Source organism: Symphalangus syndactylus, chromosome 5, assembly GCF_028878055.3.
Source record: "Symphalangus syndactylus isolate Jambi chromosome 5, NHGRI_mSymSyn1-v2.1_pri, whole genome shotgun sequence".
NCBI lineage: Eukaryota > Metazoa > Chordata > Mammalia > Primates > Hylobatidae > Symphalangus > Symphalangus syndactylus.
In genome coordinates, this window is record NC_072427.2 from 133,926,372 (window position 1) to 133,952,764 (window position 26,393).

General features: G+C 38.3%; 1 long non-coding RNA gene across 1 annotated transcript; it reads left to right on the forward strand.

The window, feature by feature from the left end:
- The first annotated feature begins 16,409 nt into the window (after positions 1-16,409).
- On the forward strand, positions 16,410-19,285 carry LOC134736672 (uncharacterized). Its single transcript, XR_010120860.1, has 2 exons — positions 16,410-16,673; positions 17,906-19,285. It is a non-coding gene; the product is annotated as an uncharacterized lncRNA (long non-coding RNA).
- Positions 19,286-26,393: the final 7,108 nt, after the last annotated feature.

Consider the following 26,393-nt stretch of genomic DNA (forward strand, 5'->3'; position numbering starts at 1 on the left):
ACCACCCCTGACCAGAATTCCTCCTTTATAAAGCCTCAAGTCAATGTCTAAAAAATTGGGGGGGCAATTCCATGATTCACCAGATAACCCATATAGATGCATACTATCTATATAAAAACACCCATTTTTATGCCAATTAATCTTTGTGGACTTCAATTTGCTATACGTCAACCTGTACTGTGTTTCAGGAGGCTCTATCTTGGATACAGTGACCTTCTGCACATCAGTGAAAGGACTGAAACTAGAAGAAGGAAAATTGGGATCTATGTCTACTTTGTTTCCCACATGTTATTCTGTTACCTCAAGTATCTGACTCCATTGTAGTTAATTGCTTCCTGTCTGTTTCTTTCCCTAGGGTATGAGATCCTCCACAGAGAACTGAGTAACAATGGTGTACATTATTAACTAAAAGCATCACATCTTGCTTTATTATTTATTTGTTTTTTTAACCATCCTAGAATAGATAATGTATTGTAGTTTGTTGCCTTGGGAAAGATTTGATTTTGGTTACGTGACACAGAGAGAAGCTGGCTTAACTTCCCTTGGATCCTTCCTATACTTCGCTTGGTGCTAAAGGGTCACACAGCTGTGGGAATCTTGCAGGCATAATTTCAATTTCTACTTTCAGGTCAGAATCAAAGAAGGATTAGAAAGGAATCCATTTCAAACTTTATAGACCACTTCAGGAATACTTATTCTATCCTACCAGTTCTGAATGTATTAAATTTATTAAAAACTGCTAAGTACCCTCCCAATTTTTTGTTACTATTATAATCAAATGTGCTTAGTTATTGCTGTCTCTGCAACCACTGAAAATGCCATGCAATTATAAACAGAATATATTTTCTCATTTGAAATGGCAAAGCCCCAGAGGTTCTAATAGCCACCCTCTTCCAGATACATTATTCATTGTAAACTAGCTTTCTAGAATCCTAGATTATGGAGAACTAAGTATCTTTTATATTTTAAACCACGTGTATGCTAATGTATATAATGAGCATTTCAAACAATCTTTTTGCTCCTGGTCAACTTTTTTTTTTTAAATAATAAAGGCAGCCAGGCGTGGAGGCTCATGCCTGTAATCCCAGCACTTTGGCAGGCCAAGGCGGATGGATCAACTGAGGTCAGGAGTTTGAGACCAGCCTGGCCAATATGGCGAAACCCCGTCTCTACTAAAAATACAAAAATTAGCTGGGGGTGGTGGCACATGCCTGTAATCCCAGCTACTCGGGAGGCAGAGGCACGAGAATCACTTGAACCCAGGAGGTGGAGGTTGCAGTGAGCTGAGATTGCCTCACTGCACTCCAACCAGGGTGACAGAACGAGACTCCATCTCAAAATAATAATAATAATAAGAAGAAGAATATAGGCACTGAACATTTTTGAAAAAGCTTAAGAAATAAGAAAAACAACAAGTTAGGGAAGTTTGACTGACAAAGCATTTAACACAATTCATTATGAGATGAATGACAAACAAGTAAAACAGAAGATGAATAAGAGATTTATTTAGTGCATCAACTGTTAAAATGCAAGTCTTTATGGCTTATGCTTCTGTGTAGATGCTAGGCCCAAAATGGAGGTCTATTTCCCACTTAAGAGCATGAAAAACACCACTTATCAACTGCAGGGAATACTTTTGAGATTAGATGCTAGGCATCGCACAAATGGAAGCTTTCCAAAAGACAACATACAGAATTACATGTTGGGAGGGGGTTCAGGAGGTCACCCAGATCAGTCGTCTCTCTGTTAAATTTGCCCCTTGTTAAAATTTTTAGGGAAGGATATTCCAAAACCGGTCTGAGGTTTAAGTGTCCAAAGACCATGAGAAATCTTAAAATTTTATCACACATTGAACATAGAGAAAAGTTTTTAAAAAGTCCACAACAAAGCAGATACAATTGTATAGAAACATCTAGAGAATAGAGCTCCCCAGATCAAGCCCCCTCTATTAACCCCACCACCCCGTGTTTTCTCATTACATTTAGACTGAAATTAAAATCCTGCAAGATCCCATATGAATTAGCCCCTGGCTCCTTCTCTGACCTCAGCATCTTCCACTCTCTCCCAGTGTCCCAGTATCCTCTGTTTCAAACACTGTACGGTAACAATAACGTGTCTCTTGTTCATCACTGCACATCTACAAAGTATCTTCACAGCAACACTCAGATTGGTATTTGATTGGATATCCCTCATGTTTTAACTATTTAATAAATATTTCTACAAATTTACAAAAGATTAAAAAGTTATACATATATATTTGTATGGATATATATGTATATAATTATTTTAATAGTGGTGTTTTATCTGCTTCAAAGTTCCTTTATAAGTTTTTTTCCCTTTCAGCTCTATCTTGTTACCTAGTTTCTTGCAACTCCCATATTCTTGATATTAGATTACTAGGACACTAGCAACGGATAGAAGTCATTGACAGAATAGATGAATCACTCAGTGTGGCTTGGTACTGGCATTAAAAACATAGATTGGCACAGCAATAGATGGGAAGAATGTGTTTATTGCTGTCAGAAAATACCTGGAAACATCAGTTTCTCCAGTCAGAGAAGTCAGACTCCAAGTGAGTATTTCAGCACAGTCTTTTTGGAAGCAAGGTAATACGAGTATACAGATGCAAAATGGAATGACTCAGCTAGCTAAGATTCAATTAGCATTAAGGCATAGAAGCGGCATTTAGGGGAACCTGTGAATGATAGACAAAACCTCCAAATCAGAGCAAAATGATATGTCCTTAGACGGAAGTTTCTTGTCTTTGTTTTGTTTTGTTTTTTTTAGCAGGAGTCTCGCTCTGTCACCCAGGCTGTACTGCAGTGGCGCGATCTCAGCTCACTGCAAGCTCCGCGTCCCAGGTTCACCCCATTGTCCTGCCTCAGCCTCCCAAGTAGCTGGGACTACGGGCGCCCGCCACCACGCCCGGCTAATTTTTTGTATTTTTAGTAGAGACAGGGTTTCACCGTGTTAGCCAGGATGGTCTAAATCTCCTGACCTCATGATCTGCCCGCCTCGGCCTCCCAAAGTGCTGGGATTACAGGCGTGAGCCACCGCGCCCGGCCAGTTTCTTGTCTTTAAGCCTCATTTGAGCCAACGTAGTGATAGCACTTTCCATCATGGCACCACCTAAGGAGAGCAGAAACTCCGGGCTAATGTGCCATCGACGGGAAGAATAGTCAACATGTGCATTCAGATTCTGTTCATGCTACTGCTTTGAACCAAAGTCATTTTCTAGGTTGAATGAAAACGACCTTACCTGCCTCGTTCTAGCTCTAATTCCAGCAAATGCCACAAGCCGAGTATTGGCCACCCAGGCTGAGCTCACTCACTCAGCTCTGAGCATTCTCTCCCCAACTTGTGATATAACAAAACACAGACAGTGTCTATACGCATTTTACATATCTCTGAGGTTTAGGTGTGAAATGCAACGGTTTGGTTTCAAGGCCCAGATCACTGTTTGCAGAGTGTGACGGAACTGTGAGCAGCTGGAGGGTGATACATCCATCTCCCCACCAAGTTTCTATCAACAAGCATTTAAAGGAGATACCGGCCTAGCTTACAACAGACTAATCTCCCATGATTTATTGTGCGGCAGACTGTTTTTTCCAAAATTGACAACACGATATTTTCAGCCCCACATAGTTTTCAAGAATGTCACCTTTGCCTACCAAGAAGTGGAATAGCGCCCTTCCACTTGAAATTGAAAATAGAACAGAAAATAAAGGAAAGAAATGTCGCACAACTTCTGAGGCTAGGTCCTAGTAGATAATAGAGTCAGTTTCTCTCTCTCTCTCTCTCATTCTCTCTCTCTCTCTCCACACTCACCTTGGAAAGCTATCCATCGTGTTTTCAAGAAGCTCAAGCTGGCTTATGTGAAGAGAACACATAAAGCGGCTGTCAGCCCCAGCTATGGTCTCAGCACACAGCAGCCTTGCTGCCAGACATGAGAGAGTGAATTTCAGCTGATTCCAGCCCTCAGTCGGCTATGCAGCTATTGGGAACTAATACAGACTTCATGCTTTTTGCTCATTAACTTTCATTCTGGCAGGTTGCCATAGCCAAATTGTACAGAATTTGCTTTGGGCTTTTGCCTGTGTCATGCACTCCTCTGGAGATTCTCTTTTCCTTTTCTTCTAAGCCAATACAAATTCTTCATTTTGACTTAACAGAACTCAAAAATCTCTTCTGTAAGGACTGGTGCCGTTCTCCATATTCTGCGTATCCCTACACACAGTGAACTCTTTTATACTAGACTTATTTGCATTCATGTGTGTTTTGTTTTTCTTTCTGTTTGCTTTTTCCCACAGGGCCACTTCTTAAATTTTTAATTAGACTGCTAATGACTGGAAATCATAGGAGGGGTAGTGTGGGGGTGGTGAGGTAAGTCTTTGGTTCAAGGCCCAGCCTGCTCAGGTCCTTGTACTGGTTCTACCACTTACTGGCAGCATGCCTGGGAACAAGCTACTTCCGAGATACTTAATGTCTCTAGAGGTCAGGGTTATGTCAGAGAAACAGAAAGGTGGGGATATGTGTGTGTAGTCCAAAATCTGTAGGACAGCCTGGCAGGCCTGTATTGCAACCCACAGGCAGAATGTCTTCTTCCTCAGGAAAATCTCAACTGATTGGATAAGGTCCACTCACATTAGGGAGAATAATTTTCTTAACGTCAACTGATTACAGATGTTTAAGCACATCTACAAAATACCTTCTTAGGGACACCTAGACTGGCATTTGATTGAATAGCTAGGTACTATAGCCTAGCTTAGTTGACTCATAAAACTCATAAAAGCCCATCACAGTATCTGTGTGACTAAATTTCCTCATTTGTAAAATGGGACAATTATAGTACAGGGTGACTATCCCTTACCTGAAATGCTTGGGATCAGATGTGTTTCGGATTTTGGATTATTTTTGGATTTTGAGATATTTGCATATACATTGCGAGATATTTTGGGGATGGAACTCAAGTCTAAACATGAAATTCATGTATGTTTCATATACACCTTATACGTACAGCCTGAAGATAATTTTATGCAATATTTAAAAATAATTTTGTGCACAAAAACAAAGTTTTATTTTTATATTTTTATTCTTTGTTTTTGAGACAGTGTCTCACTCTGCCAACCAGGCTGGAGTTGCAGTGGTGCAATCATGGCTCACTGCAGCCTCAACTTCCCCAGCTCCAGCGATCCTCTCACCTCAGCCCCCTCAGTGTGGGACTACAGGCATGCGCCACCACGCCACACTGATTTTTTTGTGTTTTTGATAGAGACAGGATTTTGCCATGTTGCCCAGTCTGGTCTCAAACTCCTGAGCTCGAAAAATCCACCCACCACCTCAGCCTCCCAAAGTGCTGGGATTACAGGTGTGAACTACCATGCCCAGTCAAAACACGGTTTTGTTTTGACCCATTACATGAAGTCAGGTGTAGAATTTTTCACTTGTAGTGTCATGTCAGTTTTCAGAAAGTTTCAGATTTTAGAGCATTTTGGATTTTGGATTTTCGGATTAGGGATGTTCAACCTGTAACACTTTATAAGTATAAAGTGTACTAGCCATATATGACAGTGACTTTCACATATTAAGTGCTATGTAAGTGTTGGTTATTACTATTACTTCTTTGTATGAGTACATAGTACCCTAAAATACTTGCAGTTTTCCTAATTAAGTCTTATTAGGACTGTTTCTTTAAAGAATGCTACTTCTGTTTTGCTATAAGAATCTTGACAGACGAGTGCGTAGAATTAATCCAACCTGGTTTCCAAAAGTCATAACACATTTTTCTTTTATGTCATATGTTTACAAGAACTTTTTACAGAAAGAGTTCTTGAGAGCAGCTGAACCTGCATTGCCATAATAAGAGGATTAGCCATAAAGGATACAAAGAGATACATGTTTCTAGCCACTCCTCGTTAAGGACCTGTTGGTAACCCCTAATCAATGAGCAAGGAAACTGGTGCTGGTCTGATCCAGATTCTTCTTCCTATTTCCTCTCAAGCGTCTCACAGAATATTGGGATACCTACCTCTTGAATCAAGGCTTTATTACCAAGCCCTAATCTTTATTAATGTACGTATTTAAGTACAAATATAAATACAAAGTCTTTATCAGTTGATCTCTATGGAAGACTTTGCTTCACCCCAACTTGCACTAATAAATCTAGGCTTCTTGCTTTCCAGGGAAGCCAAGATGGTGGCATGATGTCAATACTGTAGTTTAGTGCTTCTCTCTGGCACTTGGGAAATTTCTGTTCTTCCCAGCAGCTACTGTCTCCTTAGATGCAAGAATGAGATGAAGGCTTATAGCCCAACTGTTGGCAGAAATAAGAACTTCCTCACTGTGGTACAAACTGAAATGAATCCTTTATTGACTTTGCCATGCCACATTCTCTGTTCTGTACTCACACCACTGTTCACACTTTTAACTGGAGCCTCATGGTATATTACTGTTTACTGGACCATCTTTAATGAAGAAACCAAAAGCAGAAAACGAGAAAAACACCAGATATGACTTCAGTGTTTCTGCATTAAATATAATACAGACATGCAACTTTTTCTACCTGTGTTTACAAGCAAAATAAGCCCCTATTATTCCTGTTAAGAACTTGCCAGTAAGAAAAATAATATGATGGCTAGCTGTTTAATATCTCATAAATATTAAGCAAGGATAATTGTTAAAAACAAATAAATAGATGTAAGTAAAAGTATATAAATAAAATTTTCAACAGTAATTAAAGCTACTTAAAAATAGTTACCCAAATGTGTTCAGTAACTTATACCTCTAAAGTTATATTAAGTGAAATGATGGATATTCATTCACTATCCAGATCGTTTCCAAATAATAGAAAATATAAAAACATTAATTGCTAAACATAGTTTATTTACTTTTGGCTTTGTAGGAGTTCAGAATACACCATCCCCAAAATATGCTGCACTGGCATATTAACTATTTTGAATTAAAGGCACGTGAAAAATAACACATGTAAAAACAAAAACACTCTGATTTTCCTTCAATTTCTTTCTTTTTTTTTTTTTTGTTGTATTTTAAGTTCTAGGGTACATGTGCATAACATGCAGGTTTGTTACATATGTATATATGTGCCATGCTGGTGTGCTGCACCCATTAACTCATCATTTACATTAGGTATATCTCCTAATGCTATCCATCCCCCCTCCCCCTGCCCCATGACAGTCCCCGGTGTGTGATGTTCCCCACCCTGTGTCCAAGTGTTCTCATTGTTCAATTCCCACCTATGAGTGAGAACATGTGGTGTTTGGTCTTCTGTCCTTGCCATAGTTTGCTGAGAATGATGGTTTCCAGCTTCATCCATGTCCCTACAAAGGACATAAACTCATCCTTTTTTATGGCTGCATAGTATTCCAAGGTGTATATGTGCCACATTTTCTTAATCCAGTTTATCATTGTTGGACATTTGGGTTGGTTCCAAGTCTTTGCTATTGTGAATAGTGCCGCAATAAACACATGTGTGCATGTGTCTTTATAGCAACACAATTTACAATCCTTTGGGTATATACCCAGTAATGGGATGACTGGGTCAAACGGTATTTCTAGTTCTAGATCCTTGAGGAATCGCCACACTGTCTTTCACAATGGTTGAACCAGTTTACAGTCCCACCAATAGTGTAAAAGTGTTCCTATTTCTCCACATCTTGTCCAGCACCTGTTATTTCCTGACTTTTTAATGATCGCCATTCTAACTGGTGTGAGATGGTATCTCATTGTGGTTTTGATTTGCATTTCTCTGATGGCCAGGGATGATGAGCATTTTTTCATGGGTCTGTTGGCTGCATAAATGTCTTATTTTGAGAAGTGTCTGTTCATATCCTTTTCCCACTTTTGATGGGGTTGTTTGATTTTTTCTTGTAAATTTATCTAAGTTCTTTGTAAATTCTGGATATTAGCCCTTTGTCAGACGGGTAGATTGCAAAAATTTTCTCCCATTCTGTAGGTTGCCTGTTCACTCTGATGGTAGTTTCTTTTGCTGTGCAGAAGCTCTTTAGTTTAATTAAATCTCATTTGTCAAATTTGGCTTTTGTTGCCATTGCTTTTGGTGTTTTAGTCATGAAGTCCTTGCCCATGCCTAGGTCCTGAATGGTATTGCCTAGGTTTTCTTCTAGGGTTTTTATGGTTTTAGGTCTAACATGTAAGTCTTTAATCCATCTTGAATTAATTTTTGTATAAGGTGTAAGGAAGGGATCCAGTTTCAGATTTCTACATAGGGCTAGCCAGTTTTCCCAGCACCATTTATTAAATAGGGAATCCTTTCCCCATTTTTTGTTTTTGTCAGGCTTGTCAAAGATCAGATGGTTGTAGATGTGTGGTATTATTTCTGAGGGCTCTGTTCTGTTCCATTGTTCCATATCTCTGTTTTGGTACCAGTACCATGCTGTTTTGGTTATTGTAGCCTTGTAGTATAGTTTGAAACCGGGTAGCGTGATGCCTTCAACTTTGTTCTTTTGGCTTAAGATTGTCTTGGCAATGCGGGCTCTTTTTTGGTTCCATATGAACTTTAAAGTAGTTTTTTCCAATTCTTTGAAGAAAGTCATTGATTCTTACTATCCATGATCATGGAATATTCTTCCATTTGTTTGTGTCCTCTTTTATTTTGTTGAGCAGTGGTTTGTAGTTCTCCTTGAGAGGTCCTTCATGTCCCTTGTAAGTTGGATTCCTAGGTATTTTATTCTCTTTGAAGCAATTGTGAATGGGAGTTCACTCATGATTTGGCTCTCTGTTTGTCTGTTATTGGTGTATAGGAATGCTTGTGATTTTTGCATGTTGATTTTGTATCCTGAGACTTTGCTGCAGTTGTTTATCAGCTTAAGGAGATTTTGGGCTGAGATGATGGGATTTTCTAAATATACAGTCATGTCATCTGCAAACAGGGACAATTTGATTTCCTCTTTTCCTAATTGAACACCCTTTATTTCTTTCTCCTGCCTGCTTGCCCTGGCCAGAACTTCCAACACTATGTTGAATAGGAGTGGTGAGAGAGGGCATCCCTGTCTTGTGCCAGTTTTCAAAGGGAATGCTTTCAGTTTTTGCCTATTCAGTGTGATACTGGCCATGGGTTTGTCATAAATAGCTCTTATTATTTTGAGATACATCCCATCAATACCTAGTTTATTGAGAGTTTTTAGCATGAAAGGCTGTTGAATTTTGTCAAAGGCCTTTTCTGCATCTATTGAGATAATCATGTGGTTTTTGTCTTCGGTTCTGTTTATGTGATGGATTACGTTTATTGATTTGCATATGTCAAACCGGCCTTGCATCCCAGGGATGATGCCAACTTGATCGTGGTGGATAAGCTTTTTGATGTGCTGCTGGATTCGGTTTGCCAGTATTTTATTGAGAATTTTTGCATCAATGTTCATCGTGGAAATTGGTCTAAAATTCCTTTTTTGTGTGTGTCTCTGCCAGGCTTTGGTATCAGGATGATGCTGGCTTCATAAAATGAGTTAGGGAGGATTCCCTCTTTTTCTATTGATTGGAATAGTTTCAGAAGGAATGGTACCAGCTCCTCTTTGTACCTCTGGTAGAATTCGGCTGTGAATCCATCTGGTCCTGGACTTTTTTTGGTTGGTAGGCTATTAATTATTGCCTCAATTTGAGTGCCTGTTATTGGTCTATTCAGGGATTCAACTTCTTCCTGGTTTAGTATTGGGGGGGTGTATGTGTCCAGGAATTTATCCATTTCTTCTTGATTTTCTAGTTTATTTGCACAGAGGTGTTCATAGTATTCTCTGATGGTAGTTTGTATTTCTGTGGGATTAGTGGTGATACCCCTTTATCATTTTTTTATTGTGTCTATTTGATTCTTCTCTCTTTTCTTCTTTATTAGTCTTGCTAGCAGTCTATCAATTTTGTTGATCCTTTCAAAAAACCAGCTCCTGGATTAATTGATTTCTTGAAGTGCTTTTTTGTGTCTCTATCTCCTTCCGTTCTGCTCTGATCTTAGTTATTTCTTGCCTCCTGCTAGCTTTTGAATGTGTTTGCTCTTGCTTCTCTAGTTCTTTTAATTGTGATGTTATGGTGTCAGTTTTAGATCCTTCCTGCTTTCTCTTCTCAGCATTTAGTGCTTTAAATTTCCCTCTATGCACTGCTTTAGCTGAGTCCCAGAGATTCTGGTATGTTGTGTCTTTGTTTTCATTGGTTTCAAAGAACACCTTTATTTCTGCCTTCATTTCATTATGTACCCAGTAGTCATTCAGGAGCAGGTTGTTCAGTTTCCATGTAGTTGAGCGGTTTTGAGTGAGTTTCTTAATCCTGAGTTCTAGTTTGATTGCACTGTGGTCTGAGATGCAGTTTGTTATAATTCGTGTTATTTTACATTTTCTGAGGAGTCCTTTACTTCCAACTGTATGGTCAACTTTGGAATAAGTGTGATGTGGTGCTGAGAAGAATGTATATTCTGTTGATTTGGAGTGGAGAGTTCTGTACATGTCTATTTGGTCCGCTTGGTGCAAAGCTGTGTTCAATTCCTGGATATCGTGTTAACTTTCTGTCTCATTGATCTGTCTAATGTTGACAGTAGAGTGTTAAAGTCTCCCATTATTATTGTGTGGGAGTCTAAGTCTCTTTGTAGGTCTCTAAGGATTTGCTTTATGAATCTGGGTGCTCCTGTATTGGGTGCATATATATTTAGGATAGTTAGCTCTTCTTGTTGAATTGGTCCCTTTACCATTATGTAATGGCCTTCTTTGTCTCTTTTGATCTTTGTTGATTTAAAGTCTGTTTTATCAGAGACTAGGATTGCACCCCCTGTTTTTTTTTGTTTTCCATTTGTTTGGTAGATCTTCCTCCATCCCTTTATTTTGAGCCTATGTGTGTCTCTGCATGTGAGATGGGTCTCCTGAATACAACAGACTAATGGGTCTTAACTCTTTATCCAATTTGTCAGTCTGTGTGTTTTAATTGGAGCATTTAGCCCATTTACATTTAAGGTTAATATTGTTATATGTGAATTTGATCCTGCCATTATGATGTTAGCTGGTTATTTTGCTTGTTAGTTGATACAGTTTCTTCCTAGCCTTGATGGTCTTTATAATTTGGTATGTTTTTGCAGTGGCTGGTACTGGTTGTTCCTTTCCATGTCTAGTGCTTCCTTCAGGAGTTCTTGTAAGGCAGGCCTGATGGTGAAAAAAATCTCTCAGCATTTGCTTGTCTGTAAAGGATTTTATTTCTTCTTCACTTATGAAGCTTAGTTTTGCTGGATATGAAATTCTGTGTTGAAAATTATTTTCTTTAAGAATGTTGAATATTGGCCCCACTCTCTTCTGGCTTGTAGAGTTTCTGCTGAGAGATCCGCTGTTAGTCTGATGGGCTTCCCTTTATGGGTAACCCGACCTTTCTCTCTGGCTGCCCTTAACATTTTTTCCTTGATTTCAACCTTGGTTAATCTGATAATTATGTGTCTTGGATTTGCTCTTCTCGAGGAGTATCTTTATGGCGTTCTCTGTATTTCCTGAATTTGAATGTTGGCCTGCTTTACTAGGTTGGCGAAGTTCTCCTGGATAATATCCTGAAGAGTGTTTTCCAACTTGGTTCCATTCTCCCTGTCACTTTCAGGTACACCAGTTAGATGTAGATTTGGTCTTTTCATATAGTCCCATATTTCTTGGAGGCTTTGTTCATTTCTTTTTACTCTTTTTTCTCTAAACTTCTCGCTTCATTTCGTTCATTTTATCTTCAATCACTGATATCCTTTCTTCCACTTGATCGAATCGGCTACTGAAGCTTGTGCATTCGTCACGTAGTTCTCATGCCATGGTTTTCAGCTCCATCAGGTCATTTAAGGTCTTCTCTATGCTGCTTATTCTAGCTAGCCATTCGTCTAATGTTTTTTCAAGGTTTTTAGCTTCTTTGCGATGGGTTCAAACATCCTCCTTTAGCTCGGAGAAGTTTGTTATTACTGATCGTCTGAAACCTTCTTTTCTCAACTTGTCAATGTCATTCTCCATCCAGCTTTGTTCCATTGCTGGCGAGGAGCTGCATTCCTTTGGTGGAGAAGAGGCAATGTGATTTTTAGAATTTTCAGCTTTTCTGCTCTGGCTTCTCCCCATCTTTGTGGTGTTATCTACCTTTGGTCTTTGATGATGGTGATGTACAGATGGGATATTGGTGTCGATGTCCTTTCTGTTTGTTAATTTTCCTTCTAACAGTCAGGACCCTCAGCTGCAGGTCTGTTGGAGTTTGCTGGAGGTCCACTCCAGACCCTGTTTGCTTGGGTATCACCAGCGGAAGCTGTAGAACAGCAAATATTGCAGAATGGCAAATGTTGCTGCCTGATCCTTCCTCTGGAAGCTTCGTCTCAGAGAGGCACCCGGGCATATGAGGTGTCAGTTGGACCTTACTGGGAGATGCCTCCTGATTAGGCTACTTGAGGGTCAGGGACCCACTTGAGGAGGCAGTCTATCCATTCTCAGATCTCAAACTCCGTGCTAGGAGAACCACTAGTCTCTTCAAAGCTGTCAGACAGGGACATTTAAGTCTGCAGAAGTTTTTCCTCCCTTTTGTTCAGCTATGCCCTGCCCCCAGAGGTGGTGTCTACAGAGGCAGGCAGGCCTCCTTGAGCTGTGGTGGGCTCCACCCAGTTCGAGCTTCCCAGCTGCTTTGTTCACCTACTCAAGCCTCAGCAATGGTGGATGCCCATCCCCCAGCCTTGCTGCCACCTTGCAGTTCAAACTCAGACTGCTGTGCTAGCGGTGAGTGAGGCTCTGTGGGTGTGGGACCCTCCCAGCCAGGTGCGGGATATAATCTCCTGGTGTGCTATTTGCTAAGACCATCAGAAAAGCACAGTATTAGGTGGGAGTGTCCCGATTTTCCAGGTACCGTCTGTCACGGCTTCCCTTGGCTAGGAAAGGGAATTCCCTGACCCCTTGCACTTCCTGGGTGAGGCAATGCCCCCCCTACTTTGGCTCACACTCCGTGGACTGTACCCATTGTCCTGCACACACTGTTTGACAAGCTCTAGTGAGATGAACCCAGTACCTCAGTTGGAAAGGCAGAAATCATCCGTCTTCTGCATCGCTCACACAGGGAGCTATAGACTGCAGCTGTTCCTATTTGGCCATCTTGGAACCTCTCCCTTCTAATTCTTAAAAGCAGAAGATAAAATTCCCACATGAAAGATGTTCTCCCCTTATAAGAAGGGTAGTAACATTCTTGTCAAGAATGCAAAGTTGAGGCAAAGGGAAATCTGTACAAACAAAAATTTGTTTCTCAGTCTCAGCTGAAAACTCTAAGAGGATAGAAATAAAATTTTGCCTACTCTGCAGCTTCTTATTACAGAGACACTAAAGATATTTGAGTTTGTAAGTAAACATGTGCTACATTTAAAAATTGTGCTATGCTTTCTCATAGTTATGACATGGCATACTTCCTCATTTTTGCTGAAAATTAAGGTTACTAAGAGCTAAGAATTAATTAATATATGTAATTAAGGACACTAGAAATTATAAGAAAAACAAATTTATATAAATTAGACAAGGAAAGGAAGGTTTATTTTTGGTAAGATAAGTTATAAAGTATAAGGATGTGTTTTTTGCTGAGAAAAAGAAAATTATTGTTCTATTTAGAGGTCAAAGATTGTTTCAAATGAAAAAGAGGGAAATGAAGGATAAAAACTAAATGGACATAGAAATTGGGGTGGGGGGAGAGAGAGAAAGAGAGAGAGATAATATGAAGAGAGATAATCTTACGTAGTTAAGCTGGCTAAAATGAAATGAATTTATTATAATGGTTTAAAAATGAGGCTTAGCATCAAAAGTATGTTGAGACAAAATTAGATTTTGGTCTTATTTTTGTTAAAAGAACAAAGCTTTCTTAGGTTATTGGTGTATTCCTGATAAGTGACTATGAAAAGTTTCTCTTTACCTCCTAAGTGATTTGCCTAAAAACAAGAGGTTTTTGGTCTTATGAAAATAATTTCCTTTGCTTCATGTTGTCTTGATCATGTCTGACAACTTAAACAAACAGACTTCTCTGTTAAAAGAGCTGAGGTTTTTGTCAACTATATAACTATCTGTATTTGTCTTTGAAATCATTAATTCTTGTTTTGATTACATGGATAACTAAGTATTGTTTCAAGTGTCCCGTGATCCTATTTAATTAAGTGTTTAAAATCTTTTGACATTTTTGACTATTTCACCTTCCCCCAACCAAATCTTAAATAAAATCTGCTTGACCTCAACCTAACTTTGAGATTTTCCAGAGGGCTGCTGGAGAAACACAAAGGATTAATATCTAATCTTATCAAAAAGAGATGTTAAAATAATTAGGTTTATTTGGTATGTTAAATTGTATGGGAAGCATTATTAAATAAGAAGTGATGATAAACCTTCTTTAGATTATATTTATGTGGATATAGGTATTCCAAAAATTATATAGAGTTGTTAGAAATTTTTTATTTTTCTTATTGTCTGTATAATCAGTTATAATCCTGGTTATTACCTTAAAATGTTATATGTCACAGAAATAACCATATTTCCTCATCAATTTCATTTACATAAATGCTTATCATCATCTTTAACTGTGGTCATTTTAAGTCTTTCGTCATTCAAAAATAGTTATTTTTTTACTCTGACGCTTTTTCTAGAAGTTTTTGCAAGTAGCTATGTTACAAAACTGCAAGGGATTTATAGAAAAAATTCTGACAGGTTTCTGATAGCTTTAATATCATACTACTAGGGTTGTTCCTAGCCTTGCAGGTCCACAAGCTGGGGCTGGATATGCATTTCAGAGAAATCACCACAGCAGCTCATATGTTGACAAACTTCCTCCCTGCTGTGTGGGCCATGCAGAAAGTTAACCAGAATACCCAATGGCATCACCAGAGACTTTCAAACTGCAAACCAGGAAAATCTATTATATTGAAATTGCCATATTAGAAAAAAAATGCTGTTTACACATTAATACGCCAGGAATTGCAGCCCAAAATCTTAGAGATCTAAAAGATCAGATCCAGATATTCACCAGATTGGGGAAGGACAATCAACTGATCTAATTTATTAAATCTTGGCTATTGGGGACCTTGCATTTGGGATATTTTTAAAGGCTTGCCATTATCCTCCTATGACTTATAGTCATAATATCCCTCTGTGCTGTAATCTTTCAAGAGTTTTAAATGCCTGTCAGCAGCCACTAACTCAGCAGATGATCTCCATGAAGACTGAACGAAAACATTACAAGAACAAGAATCATCAAAAGAGCCTATCAAGATTCTAGTTTGTAACCAACAGATGTCTACAGAAAGAAAACATGTAGAGACTGAGGATAATGGTGAATAATTGGTCACAGTCAGTTCAACTGAGAGAATGACCAAAGGGAAGAATTGTTAAAGAAAAGTAAAAATGGAGACCATGGTTTTGATATACTTCAAGGGCAACCATAATCACATAGCCAAAACTTGAGCCATTCTGAAATGACCTAAGTGTTCACTGAAATGCCAGCTCTAATTATAAGCAAAACACAAAATGTATGCTTTTGTCTTTGTCAGCATGATTCAATAAAATTAAGCCAACCAGCTATAGACAAATCAGCTTAAATAGCTCTGCTTGCCTGAAAAACAGAATGTTAGTATATAACAGCCAATCATGAAAAAGATCAAAATACTCTCTCATCTGTGCTTCATAAGCTGCACTGTAATTGTGTGTGGGAGGGGGCTTCATACCACTTTAGTTTGATGCGTCCCGATTGCATTCTGTACTTTCTCTTATTGTATGACAATATGCTTTCAACTTTTTCCTAATTTGTCTGGTGCGGTGACTAACACCTACTGGATTGCCCCAGCACTTTGGGAGGCCGAGGTGGGCAGGTCACTTGAGGCCAGGAATTCGAGACCAGCCTGGCCAACATGGCGAAACCCCATCTCTACTAAAAATACAAAAATTAGCCAGGCATGGTGGCATGCGTCTTTAGTCCCAAATACTTGGGAGGCTGAGGTAGGAGATTCTCTTGTACCCAGGAGGTGGAGGTTGCAGTGAGCCAAGATTGCACCACTACACTCCATCACAAAACAAAACAAAGCAAAGCAAAACAAAACAAAACAAAACGAAAAAAAACACAACACCTTTTTCCTAACTTGATCTGTTTTATTTTAATTTTTTTGACACTATTGTATGTCCCAAAAAACAGTAAGAGCAAGATATTAATGATGCCACTCCAGGGATATGCAAGGGAGGTGGCTGCCTGAGAGTTGAGGGAGGCACATGGATGAGGTTAGAGGGTTCCAAGAGCACCTGAAATTCCCTTGAGTCAATGGCATTTAGGACATCTGTAATTCTTTTCAAAGGAAGATGCACATTGGTTTCTGTTCTCCTTTACGTCACTGGAAACTGCTAAAATAGAAATTACTGTAACTGTTCAGCAGATGTGGGAAAAAAATCTTCTGACTGCCTTTTACTGGCTAAATACAAAGCAATGTCTTGCTGATACTCCTTGTGGAAGCTGACGTACTTTGATATATGCATTTTTGAAGTTATAAAAATGAGGAAGTGAAAAAATATACGTGAAACAAGATAACTTCCTGACTATTGAATATATTTCCATTCTTAAAAGCAAAACCTTTGTTTTGCTCACTCTATGTGAATACTTCCTGTGACAAGAAACTTAGTACTCACAATGCAGCTTATCCTCTTTTAAAAACTGCAACTGTAAGTATCAGAATAATGATGTTAGGTAATTTCCAGAAAATGTTTTCATACTAACCGCAAAATATTTCTCATGGTTTAAAACCTCTGTCTGATAGAGGTATAGGCAGGACATTATTTCAGATCTTTAAGCTGATATTAAACTCCTAATTTAAAGAAGTCCTCATTTCCTTCCTCTCTCCCTACTCTTATGGCTGGCTCTGGTGGTTGCTGACTCACTAACCGCTGCTTCTCCATGCCCACCCAGGACTGGACCTAAATTCTAGGGACGTACTTTAATGAGTCATGTACACATTGAAACTACACTACCAAGTCATTGCATAAAGAAATTCTTCATGTAGAATATTTAGAATAGCAAACCTCTATGATTGTATGTCATAATTTTCTACTTGACACTGTTAGTATTTCTGATCTTAAGAGCCAGACTTCTAGTACAAAGAGTAGGCTTCTTCCAGAAATCCCATGGTAAAATTGTACTGCTAAACAAGAAAACGTGTCATTATGATTGTAATATTAGAAAAAGCAAGTTAAAATTCTAATAAGACAAAAGATTTTTTTTTTAAACCATAAAATAGCTTCATTGAAGATCTGAGGGTGGCTATAAGACAATGGATACTGCTCAACACTTATCTGTGAAAAAAGTGCCAGAGAAGTAATTACTGGAAGTCGATTGTGTAATATTGGATTTGAATGTCATCCAAGGTGTTAGCACTTGCCTAGAAGGAGAGTCATTATAGTCTCTCAAAACACAAGGTAATATTTGACACAAGTAGTATTCAAAGAATGTATGTGAGTAGGAAACTTAATACATTTAGCAGTTTTTCTTCAAGTTGGAATGTGTAAAAAATATGCATTTAAAATAGTAAAGTGATATATCTTCCCTTTCTTTAAATCATGATGTCTTGGGATTTTCAGCCTAATGAACTGAAGAGTTTCAGTGTTCAAAGGAATCTCAGAACAAGCTATGTACTGCACAAATGCATTTAGGACTCTTGTCAAAGTGGGCTTTTGAGAGGCAAGGTTTGTTGAGAGAGAAAAGATTTGTACATTTTTAGGCTCCTAAAAGATTGAAGGTCTGAACTTCAGTTACTCTAGAGATCATAGGAAGAAGGAGAATACAGTCTGTAACATAGGAAGGCTACTGTTTATTAGGGAAGAAGGACAGATCATGGGGGAATAAAAAGGAAAGAAAAAAGACATGGTCAGATCTGTGACTTCTTTCCTCTTCATTTCAGGCTGAGCCTTGAGGATAAGGTGTTAAAAACTATTGGGAATGCAAAGGACACAAGCAGCAGAGTGAAAAAGCAACCTACAGAATGGGAAAGAACATTTGCAAATCATATATGTGATAGGGAGTTAATATCTAGAATATATAAAATTCTGCAACTCAGCAAAAACAAAGTTCTGGAGATTGGTTGTGCAATATTGTGAATACAGTTTACACTACTGGACTGTAAAATGGTTAATATATTAAACTTTATATTATATGTATTTAAACACAATTTTTTTAAAAGTCAGCACCACAATAAAAACAATCAAAATACGGTTTAGTTATATGGGAGACGTGTAAAAGCAATTGCAAGACAAGAAAAATTAACAGGTGGGACCTAATTAAACTAAAGAGCTTCTTCACAGTGAAAGAAACTATCAACAGAGCCAAAAGACAATCTACAGAACGGGAGAAGATATTCACAAACTATGCATGTGACAAACGTTTCACATCCAGGATCTATAAGGAACTTAAACACTTCAACAAGCAAAAAACAAGTAACCCCATAAAAAAGTGAGCAAAGGACATTAACAGACACTTCTCAAAAGAAGACATACTAGCAGTCGACAAACATATGAAAAAAAGCTCAACATTGCTAATCATCAGAGAAACACAAGTCAAAACCACAATGAGATACCATCTCAAACCAGTCAGAATGGCTGTTATTAAAAAGTAAAGGAAATAGATGTTGGTGAGGCTACAGAGAAAAGGCAATGCTTGTAACTGTTAGTGGTAATGTAAAGCAGTTCAGCCACTATGAAAAGCAGTTTGGAGATTTGTCGAAAAAATTAAAATAGAACCATTTGACCCAGCAATGTTGTTACTGGGTATATATCCAAAGTAAAAGAAATTGTTTTACCCAAAAGACACATGCACTTGTATGTTCATCGCAGTGCTGTTAGCAAAGATGTGGAATCAACATTAGTGCCCATTAATGGTGGATTGGATAAGGAAAATGTGGTACATATATACTATGGAATACTATACAGCCATTTAAAAGAAGGAACTCACGTCCTTTGCAGCAACATGTATGCAGCTGGAGACCATTATCCTAAGAAAATTAATGCAGAAACAGAAAGCCAAATACCACATGTTCTCACTTAGAAATGGGAGCTAAAAATTGGGTACACGTGGACCTAAAGATGGGAATGATAGACATTGGGAACTACTACAGGGGGTTGGAGGGAAGGGGGCAAGGGTTGAAAAACTACCTATTAGGTACTATGTTCACTACCTGGCAGATGGGATCAGTCATACCCCAAACCTCAGCATCATGCAATATACCCATGTAACAAACCTGCATGTGTACCCCTGAATCTAAAATAAAAGTTGAAATATGAGAGAAGTGGACTGTCCCAACTGATAAACATAGTAAATAAATACTAATACAATCATTTCCTTTATTCACTGTGAAAATAACAAGTGCTAAAATATTGTTATAATGTGTTACGAAAAAGTAGTAACAGTACAGCATTCTGAAACATCAAGGGCAAGCTAGCAAGATTATTATATTTCTTCTCCCGGAACTACTATGGGGAGTGTTACTGCTTAATGCTGAGTGAGGAAAATTTTGTAAAAAGACTGTTTCCTATAAAAGATAGTGTGAATTAAGTTGTGACTAGGTCCCTATGGTATAAAAGTTACTTTATCTCATATCAAAAGTAAAACGGACCAGTTGCAGTGGCTCACACCTGTAATCCCAGCACTTTGGAACCAGGAGTCAGGAAGATTAGTTGAGGCCAGGAGTTCAAGACCAGCCTGGGCAACATAGTGAGAATATGGTATATAATATAAAAGTTACTTTATCTCATACCAAAAGTAAAAACAAGGGCCGGGTGCAGTGGCTCATACCTGTAACCCCAACAATTTGGGAGGTAGAGTCAGGATCCCTTGAGGCCAGGAGTTCAGGACTTGGGCAACATAGTGAGACCCTGTAGCTACAAAAAAAAAAAAATTAGCCAGGCATGGTGGCACATACCTGTAGACCCAGTTAGCTGGGAGGCTGAGGAGGGAGGATTGCTTGAGCTCAGGAATTTGAGGCTGCAGTGAGCTATGACTGCACCACTGCACTCCATCCTGGGAGACAGCAAGACTCCATCTCCAAAAAATAAATGAAAATAAAAATAAAAATAAAATAAAACAATGGGTTACATTTCATGAAATGATATTTAACATTTTCCTCCACTGATATGAGTGACAAATGTCTTCTGTGCTTATGATGATTGACTATCTTTCATTTTAAAGATGATTCTACTGAACTGCCACCTGCAGGATAAGCCATTTGAGTGGTTTTCCAGTAACAGAGATGGATTCATACACACCTACCAGTCCTTTTTAAAAAATTAAAATAAATATTGTTTAAGAACAAATTGCATAATGTAGCCTGAAAACGGAAAATTTTGTTATCACTAGGGTATTGAACACACAACTTTGACCTCGTTAGTGGTCCATTGGCACTATTCTTTACTCAAAAGTGAAACCCTGTTACAGATTCTAGGTCCCTGTCACTGTAAGTATGTTCTTAATCAATTTTCTGCTTTCATGACTTCTGTAAGGGGTGCATTCTAACTGCATCACACTGAGTTGTATTTCCGTTCAAATAAAAAGCCTTAATTTATTCTTTTTCTCCTAGAATTTAGCATTCTGGGATTCTGTGTTTTCTAAAAATAGGAATTTCCTATTTGGATTTCTGGATAATTTAATTTACAACTATCCAACCAACTTCAAAGACTGATACCTGCTGTGGCAAAACTAATGACTATCCATAAGGATATATGGATAGATGCTATTTCCTAAATTCATTTGTTGATGTTTTCCAAACAGACTTATTGTCTATTAAGTCTTCCATCACCAACTGGTATAATTAAGAATGGCAAAACATGCCTCTTGCAGCACAAAATTCATTTCATGGCAAACCACGAAGATGAGCAATCCATGATATGAGCCAAGATTCTGAACGTAAAGGCTTCTTCAGCCAGCTGAGAGCAGGTAAATGAAGAGGCCCTGCCATCTGTACTTGATTCTCCTTCCCCATTCACTCATTGCCCCGAAACATAGGCAACAGCTGGCATTGGCTACAACTGAAACTGAAGCGTCAGTTAGCAACAGTATCAACCAGCCTAAAACTATGTCAACTTCCAGATGTTGACTTCAGACTTCATTCTTAATTTGCCAGAATTTTTGTTTCCTTGTTTTTTATTCATGCTTGTTTTTCTCAGTAACTCTGTTCTCCCTTTTCTTTCTCCCTGGCATCTGACAAATCACCATTTTCTAATTTTTTTACCTCGTTTAATGTAACACACAGTTAGAATAAAAAACATTCAAACATTTAAAAATTATAAAGTATATAAAGCAAAGTTTGAAATTATACAACAGAAGTAAAAACTGTTAATAGGTTCTTTTGTTTTCTTGGATATACATGTTCTATGCATATTACAATGTAAATAATACATATAAATCTTTGTTTTACACAAATGAAATAATATTCTACATACTATTTTGGATATTTTTCCTACTTAAAATGTGTTTCAACATATTTCCATAGCAGTATATACAATCTCCCTCCATTAAAACAATTAATAGGTTTTTGGGGAACAGGTGGTGTTTGGTTACATGAATATGTTTTTTAGTGGGATTTCTGATATTTTGGCGCACCCATCACCCAAGCAGTGTACACTATACCCAACGTGTAGTCTTTTATCCCTCACTCCCCTCCCTACCCCTTCTCTCAAGGCCCCAAAATCCATTGTATCATTCTTATGCCTTTGCGTCCTCATAGCTGAGCTCCCACATATCAGTGAGAACATATGATGTTTGGTTTTCCATTCCTGAGTCACTTCACTTAGAATAATGGTCCCTAATTCCATCCAGGTTGCTGCAAATGCCATTATTTTCTTCCTTTTTTTGATTGTCACTCTATTGTTTTTTATACAACAAGGAAGGACCATTTATTATGCTATGAACAAGAAGTCCAGAGCAGGTTAATTCAAAGGTGCAACAATATCATCAAATATCCCACTCTTTCCCACTGAGTATGGCTGTCATTGACACGTTGGCTTTCTCCTCCTGGTTACAAACTGGCTGCAGGATAGCAGGAATCATATTCTGACAGGCCAAAGCATAATATTAAAAGAGGGGCTGTCTCTACTTGTCTCTTTAAGAGTTGAAGAAACCTTTGCAGAGGGCCTCCAGTGAGCTTCCCTTCACACGTCATTGGCCAGAACACACACATGCCCATATCTAACTCAACTAAGAGGCAAAGGGATCAGGCCCACAATGATTACCTAAGACCACTTAGGATGTACGCTGGGGAGGACCTGGAAATAGGGTCATTCCTTCAGTTGCATGGGAGGAGGGGAAGAAAATAAGATCTCTGCTAATAATAAAGAATGGGAATATGGTGGTTGTGTAGACATAGTTAGGTTTTTTTTTTTTTTTTTGGGACGGAGTCTCGCTCTGTCACCCAGGCTGGAGTGCAGTGGCGCAATCTCAGCTCACTGCAAGCTCCACCTCCCGAGTTCACGCCATTCTCCTGCCTCAGCCTCCCGAGTAGCTGGGACTACAGGCGCCCGCCACAATGCCTGGCTAATTTTTTGTATTTTTAGTAGAGACGGGGTTTCACCGTGTTAGCCAGGATGTTCTCGATCTCCTGACCTCGTGATCCACCCACCTCGGCCTCCCAAAGTGCTGGGATTACAGGCGTGAGCCACTGCACCTGGCCGTTAGTTATGTTTTTAATCTTCTTTCTCAAAATAATCTCAGTTATCCTTCATTTATTTTCTTCATCTAAATTTGAGAATATTTTTATCATTCTCTTTTATAGTCCATTGAAATAATGAAGAATCTATAGACTGTGTGTATCTGTGTATGAGGGAAAATATTTTTACAGTCTTATGTTTTTCAACCATGTACATGGTTAAATCTGCATTATTAAGTTTTATTTAGGTCCTCAATAGAATTTAAAATAGTTCTTTATAAAAGTCTACATATTCCTTGTTAGGTTAGTTCCTAGGAATTTTATAGTTTTATGGCTGTTGTTAAGGGGATCATATTTTTTCTCCAGTTTGCCCTCTATCTTTTTTTTTTTTTTGAGACAGAGTCTCTCTCTGTGCCCAGGCTGGAGTGCAGGGGTGCGATCTCGGGTCACTGCAACCTCTGCCTCCCAGGTTCAAGCGATTCTCCTGCCTCAGCCTCCTGAGTAGCTGGGACTACCAGGCACAAGCCACCACTCCTGGCTAATTTTTGTATTTTTAGTAGAGATGGGTTTCACAGTGTTGGCCAGGCTGGTCTTGAACTCTTGACCTCAGATGATCCGCCCACCTCGGCCTCTGGAAGTGCTGGGATTACAGGCATGAGCCACCGCACCCAGCCTATCTTTCTTCTTAAGAAAATATCTTTTTTCCTTCAATCACAACCTGTTTTTCTTTGTTTTGTTTTTATTTTTCTTCTGTTTCTGTTCTGATAGTAAGTCAATCACACTAGTTTCAAGTCTATGTGTGTTGTTTATGTGTGTGTTTGTGAATGTCCATATATTACTACTTTACTGAATTTTAAAAACCAAGATAGTAAATTTTATACACTCTGCTTTGCTTTCTAAAATTTCTCAGTTCTCAGTTATTTTATGCTTACTTCTATTGTTTCTAAATATATTCCCAATTTCCCCCATGTAGCATCTTCTTTTCCTAAGTCTTTTTTATATTTTCAAGTGATAATTTACTCTCCTTCTTCCTCTTTTATTATGTTATCATATACTCCCTCCTCTCCATTTTCAGTAGAGAGTTTTACTTTCTTATAATTTATTTCTATTATGCTTTATTTACTGGACCATAGTTCAGTTAGAAACATATTTCCTTATTTCTAAACATGAAATATCTTCTAGTTATATTTTTGTTACTGACTTCTGAGTTAATTGAATTATAGTCATAGTATATCATCTGTATGACCTTAAACCTTTGAAATTATCTGAGAGTTGTTTTGAGGCCAAGTCATGATCAGTTTTTGTAACTGGTTTATGTGTATTTCAAAGAATGTGATTTGAAGTTTGTAGGTTATGCTACTGAAATATCCTATAGTCTTTTTTTGCTTTATTTTATTAGGTACTGAGGTAGATTTGTTTTTTTTTTTTGTTTGTTTGTTTGTTTTTGAGACGGAGTCTTGCTCTCTCGCCCAGGCTGGAGCGCAGTGGCGCAATCTCGGCTCACTGCAAGCTCCGCCTCCTGGGTTCACACCATTCTCCTGCCTCAGCCTCTCCGAGTAGCTGGGACTACAGGTGCCCGCCACCATGCCCGGCTAATTTTTTGTATTTTTTAGTAGAGACGGGGTTTCACTGTGGTCTCAATCTCCTGACCTCGTTATCTGCCCGCCTCGGCTTCCCAAAGTGCTGGGATTACAAGCGTGAGCCACCGCGCCCGGCCTGGTAGATTTCTTAAAAAGTATTTCATTTTTATTGTGAATGTGTTAACTTTCTCTTATAGTTATGTAAAATTTTGCTTTATATATTTTGTATTAATGTAAATAGGAATAAATACATTTTAAATTGTTATATTTTCTGATATGTTAAACTTTTTATTTTTTTACCTTTTTTTTAAGAGTTGGGGGTCTCACACTGTCACCCACGCTGAGTGTAGTGGTGTGATCTTAGCTCACTGGAGCCTCTAAGTCCTGGGCTTAAGCAATCCTCCTGCCTCAGCCTCCTGAGTGCTGGAACTACAGGGACATGCCACCACACCAGACAGATTTTTTATTTTTTATTTTTATAGAGACATTTGCCCATTTTTTCTCTAGGTCTTTCAGTAGAAAATTGTACAGAAGTGGTGAGAATGGACAATCTTTTCTTGTTCATGATCTTAGGAGGAAGGCATTTAGTCATTCAACATTAATTATGATATTAGCTAGGCAATTTTTATATATGGCCTTTATTAGGCTGATAACTTTTTTAAATATTCCTGGTTTACTGAGTGTTTTTATTAGGAAGAGTGTTGGATTTTTTCAAATGATTTTTCTGTGTCTATGGAAATGATTGTCTGGTTTTTGTAATAGGATATTATACATTGATTGATTTTCAGATGTTAACCATCTTGCATTATTTCTCAGATAAATGCCACTTGGTTATGTTGTATAATCTTTTAAAAAATCAGCTTTATTGAGGTATATATAAATATATATATATAAAGAACTGCATATATTTAACGTGTACAATTGATGAGTTTGGACATATGCAAACACCCATAATATCCTCACCACAATCAAGGTAATAGACATATTTAACCCCTCCCAGAGTTTCTTGTATTCCTTTGTTTTTTTCTGAGGAGGGGTGCGCCATATCATTTTATTAACTATAGTCACTGTGTTATAAGCAGATCTCTAGAATTTATTCATCTAGCATAACTGAAACTATATCCTTTGAATAGCAACTCCAAATTTCTCCTGTCTCCAGCCTCTGGCAACCATCACTGTATTCTCTACTTCTATAAGTTTGACTATTTTAAGTAATTAATGCAAGTGAAATCATGCAATATTTGTCCTGTTCTACTGAGCATAGTCTCCTCCAGGTTCATTATGTTTTTGCAAATGGCAGAATTTCCTTATTTTTAAGGCTGACTAATATTCCGTTGTATGTATATACCACATTTTCTTTATCCATTCATCTGTTGATGGATACTTAGGCTGTTTCCATGTCTTGGTTATTATGAATTGTGCTGAAATGAACATGAGAAGTGCAGACATCTCTTTGAGATTCTGATTTCAGTTGTTTTGTATATATTCCCAGAAGTGAGATTATTGGATCATATGGTAGTTCTATTTTTAGTTTTTTGAGGCATCTTCATACTGTTTTCCATAGCTGCCACACTGGTTTATATTCCAACCAACACTTATCTTCCAGTTTCTGCACAACTTTGCCAATACCTTTTTTTTTCCAAGTAATAGCCATCCTAACAGGTGTGAAGTGATAACTCATTATAGTTTTGATTTGCATTTTATATAATGCTTTTTATATGTTGCTGGATTCAATTTGGTAGTATTTTGTTGAGGACTTTTGCATCAATATTCATAGTGACTTTTGTTTTTTTGAGACAGGGTCTCATTCTGTTGCCCACGCGGCAGTGCAATGGCACGATCTTAGCTCACTGCAACCTCCACCCCCAGGTTGAAGCGATTCTTGTGCCTCAGCCTCCCAAGTAGCTGGGACTACAGGCATGCGCAATCACACCCAGCTAATTTTTGTATTTTTAGTAGAGACAGGGTTTCACCATGTTTGCCAGGCTGCTCTTGAACTCCTGGCCTCAAGTGATCAGCCTGTCTTGGCCTCCGAAAATGCTGGGATTACAGGCATGAGCCACTGGGCCTGGCCCATAATGACATATTGTTCTGTAGTTTTCTTTTCTTGTGATGTAGTTGTCTGGTTGTTGGCCTCATAGAAGGAGTTGGGAAGTGTTCTTTCCTGTTCTATTTTT